Consider the following 5,000-nt stretch of genomic DNA (forward strand, 5'->3'; position numbering starts at 1 on the left):
TCACTAAATACAAAACAATATATCAATATTTTGTACTGAAGATTCTTGTCTGATATTTTTTCGTTTCTTATTTTATCGGGCTAATTTTTGTTCTTTTTTCTTTTCCTTTTTTTTTTTTATTTTTGTTTCTTTCCTCTCTTCTTTCTTTTCCTTTTCTCCTTCCCCTCTCTTTCCTTCCCCTTTTTCCTATTTTCTTTCTTTCTTTCTTATATCCCTTTTTTTCATTCTCTTTTTTGTTCTTTTCGTTTTCTTTTTCTCTCTTTTTTTTTCCTTTTTTTTTTTCCCTGGTTTTCTTCTTTTTCATTCTCACTCTCTTTTTTATACTACAGTATTGTACATTCGTTGATTCGCGGCAGACCAAGGCTTCCTGAGTGAGACAATCGATTAATTATATTATCGTTTTTTTTTTTTTTTTTTTTTTTTTAAATTTTGAGTTCCCGGCTACGAACATGCCACTAAAGAGGGTAGGAATAGTGGCCGTTACTGTGTCCTTTTAGGGTCACCATCTCGAGAGGGCCAGTATTATGAGCCGCCATGATGGCCTGTCCTTGAGGCCTCAGTTGACTCGCCATGCCATCATGTGGAAGGTCTCAGTCCTCACCACAACTTGTGGATCTCGGTTGGAATCCAAAGAGATGAGACCATGTCCTTCCAGATGGCAGTCAATTGATCCCGAGAAAGGAGGGAGGGCAGAGGCGAGTAGAACTCCGATCATGATCGCCCTTCCCCTCTCCTATGGTCCACCAGCGAGCTGCCGGTCGAACTTATCAACCATGGAAAGGTTGAACCCGATTGGCATTGAAGTCCTTCTTTTTTTTTTTTTTTTTTTTTTTTTTTCCAAAATGGAGAGGCGTGTGTCAATGTGATGAAGTGGTCGGGTTTATACTTCTCCTCCCCGTAGTGATGGTGACGGTGGCAGTGCAATCGGCCTCGTTTTCCCTCTTTTTTGTGACGGAATCGCCGCCGGGAATTTTCTTTTTTTTTTTTTTTCCCAGTTTGTTTAATGCTCTGTAACGTCCCTACAGTTTATTATTGATCGTATCGACCATCTCCTCCAGGATCGCCCTGGCCTGTACATTTTCAATAAGTTCCCGTTTTCCCTGAGCAGGGCCTCCACAAAATCTCTTCAGCTGTGCTCTATATTTTTCGGTTAGTTTACAAATCGTAAAATAATGCTCTATGTCTGTTTCTTCCATGTTGCAAGGGCAGATTCTGTTTTGTTTTATCCCGAACCTGAACAGATAGTGAGGAAACCGTCCATGTCCTGTTAAAATTTGTGAAATCTGATAATTTGCAATAAATTGATTTGGAATCTGATTAATATGTTTTATCCAATTGTGTATATAGCTTTTTCGAGCTATTTTGTCTTGGGCCCAAAGTTGTTCCCATTTGTGATACAATTTTTTTTGTAACTCCTTTTTGATAAAATTCTTAGAAATTTGGACCCCTACTTCTTCTCCGAATCTTATTGCCTTTTTTGCCAATTCGTCTGCTATGTCGTTGCCGATGTTTCCACTGTGTCCTTTTACGTATGTTAGAATAATTTGGTTGTTTACTGAAGCATTTTGGAGCAGTTGCTTAATTTTAAATATATAGGGGTTGAGGTTTTCTGGATTATTTATCCCCTGTAGGACTGACAGGCTGTCTGTCAGCAAATGATAGGTGCTTCGATTTTGTTGTAAACTAATATATTCTATGGCCTTGGTTATAGCCATAGCTTCTGCTTCAAAATTGTTACTGTACTTTGGTAATGAATATTGTTTGGTGTCTAATAATTTTTGCTCTTTCATAACTACAAAAGCTGACCCAGCTCCAATTTCATTGCTTGAACCATCTGTAAAAATTTTGTAATCTGTTTCTTGATTGAGTTCTTTATTAAACTTAAATCTTAATCTTTTAGACGGATGAATTTTCCATTTGTCAATTTTTTTAGTAATAGAATCCGCATCGAAAATTTTGTCATTCCAAATAAACTGCTTTCCATTTTTGATAATGTTGTGTAGTTCTATCTCTTTTTCTAATTTTAGATGTACTGGTGGAACATTAGCTAAGACGTTTAATGCATTATTTGAAACTGTTTTATAGGCTTTAGTTATCGATATTAATGGTTTCCGTTGTATTGATTTCAATCTTTTGATTATGGTGCCAATGTTTCTATACCAGACTGGGCCTGCATAAGTTATTATTCTTTCCATTCCCCTTACATATATTTCCCTAAGTTGTTTGTTTTTAATACCTCTGTTTTTACCTGTAAATTTGTTTAAGTTAATTGACAAGTCGAACACTTTCTCTTTTATATAATCTAAATGCGGAAGGAAAGACAGGTTTTCATCTAAGATTACTCCTAATATTTTCATTTGCTGTACCTTTCTTATTTTATTGTCTCCTAATTTAAGTATTGGTGGGCTTTTTGAATATTTTCCTTTAATAACCATAAATTCGGTTTTTGTTGCATTGAATTCAATCTTTTTTTCGAGGCCCCATTTTTGTATTATGTTTAATGTCTGGTTTGCTTTATCTTGTAGCTTTCTTTTAGATGTTCCTTTAATTATTATTGTGATATCGTCGGCGAAAGCTTGCACATATGTTTTTTCTGGGTATTTTTCCCTCAGTACCTCTGTAATCATTATGGTCCATAGTAATGGACTTAATGGGGATCCTTGGGGGGATCCTTTTCTTAGGCAATACATTTTCTGAATGTTTTCGTTTTTGTACGAGATTTTTCGATTTGTCATGATTGCATTGGTTAATTTTATTAAATTTTTTGGGCAATTATTTTCTTCTAAGTACTTAATTATTTCTTTTTTATCAATGGTGTTGAATGCATTTTTGATATCCATTGATATAATCAAAGCTCCCTCTTTATCTAGAGAAGCTTGGTCTAATTTTTTCTTTATGTTCTCTAATGCCTGAATTGTCGAGGTATCGTGCTTGAACCCGTATTGATTTTTGGGGAATAATTCGTTTTTGTATAAGAAGTGATATATGCGGTCTTTGAGTAAGCTTTCTAGGATCTTTCCGAATATTGAGTTTATTGCAATTGGTCGGTAATCTGCAGGTGTATTCTGACTTTTCTTTTTGGGGATCAATATTATTTTTGATACTTTCCAGTCCTGAGGAAAATATCCTAGTTTTAAACAACAATTAAATATATTTACAAAAAAGGTATTTTGCTTTTGATTTATTAATTGAATAAATTCCGTTGTTAAGTTGTCCGGTCCTGGTGCGATATCTTTCTTTAGGTTCCTAATTATTGCTTCCACTTCCTGTTGCGTAAACTCCCCATCATCTTCAATGTCATTGTTTATTTCCTCTTCTTCGACTTTTGTTTCGTTTACTTCGTTTTCTCCTGCTAAATCATATAATTTACTTATAATATAGTCGACTGTTTCTGTAAGACAATTTGTTGATGAACCGTCCTCTTTTATCATGCTTTTTATAATGACTGCTTTTTTAATTTGATTCCGGGCTAATTTGTATCCTATATTAAAAGGATTCCTCGTTACTTTGGCTAAAAAATTTTCCCAATCCTTCTTTTTCGCCTGTGCAATATTTTCTACATATAATTTATGTTCTTCATAATATTGAGCTTTAAAGATTTCTCTTATATCCCCTCGACTTCTTTTGAACCGTCTTTTCATTGCTCTAACTTTTTTCCTTTGTATTTCTAGTTCCAGGTTCCACCAGCTTTTCTCTTGACCTTTTCCCTTGGTAATGCGTTTTTCATATTTTTTGTATAAGTTTTCCAATGTATTATAAAATTTTTGTAATAAATGCTCGACCTCCTGTACATTATTCAGATTTCGTGATTGTAATTCCCAATCCATCTTTAGTAAATCTGTTAATGCTCTTTGTTTCCCTGTTTTAGTTATTTTAAACATTTGTAATTTGGCCTCTTCAAATATTTCTATTTTGATGAATTTATGATCACTGTATGAAGGTTCATTTAAAACCTTCCAATTTTTAACTTCCCTAATCAAATTGTTTGAAACAATAGATAAATCGATCCAACTTTTGCCCCTTGAATTTTGGAATGTTGGTTCACTGTTCTTGTCGTTTATTAAGTTTAAGTTATTATTAATAATAAACTCTAAAACTAATTCCCCTCTATCATCTAGTTTGTCACCTCCCCAACTGTGGCTTTTTGCATTAAAATCTCCTGTTATTAAAATGTTCTCTATATGTGTTTTTTGAATCACGTTCTCTATTTTAGTTAGTAGGTTCTCTATGTTCCCCTTAGGTGCTGCATAGCAGTTGATTAGGAGAAGTTGTTTGTTCTTAAATTTCATTATTACTGCAATAAAATCCTCTTCTATTTGTACTGGAAATATGTTGGTTACCCTTGAGTGGAATATGATGCCAACTTTTGGGTTATCCTCATGCGCAATAATTCTATCTTTTATTGAACTTGGTATAATTTTACCTTTTAAGTGATAGGGCTCTTGAACTAATGAAATATGATGATTTCTCCTTTGTTGATAAATGCTTAAATTCTGATTCGCCTTAAAGGACCTGCCTAAGTTAACCTGTATCATTTCTAATTTTTCTGTTGAATTTAATTTTGTATTCACCATTTCTTTTCTTTTTTTTTTTTTTTTTTTTTTTTTTTATACGAGGGAAAAGACTGTCTAAACCCGGAGTTGTCGTTTGGATACCGCTTGCGTATCCTGTCTAATTAGAGTGCTGTTAACTCAAGTTGGCGGAGAATTCTGTCGAGCTCCTGCTCCCTTCTGGCTTTGTAAGTAGGGCATGCCCTTGACATCATGGAATGACTTACCATTTCTGGTTCCCACCCGTCCTGCTTGCAGGCGCTGCATAGGTAATCTTCAACTCTGCATTCTTTGTAGTGATGTCTGCCACTACACTCAGTGCATCGCGGCGTCTGAGATCTACACCATTTTTGTGTGTGGCCGTATTTAGCACAGAAGGTGCATCTTGGAACATAAGTATTGTCGAATACTCGGCACCTATTCCATCCGATGTTTAATTGCTCTTTACCT

This window comes from Rhipicephalus microplus, unplaced genomic scaffold (genome assembly GCF_043290135.1).
Source record: "Rhipicephalus microplus isolate Deutch F79 unplaced genomic scaffold, USDA_Rmic scaffold_175, whole genome shotgun sequence".
NCBI lineage: Eukaryota > Metazoa > Arthropoda > Arachnida > Ixodida > Ixodidae > Rhipicephalus > Rhipicephalus microplus.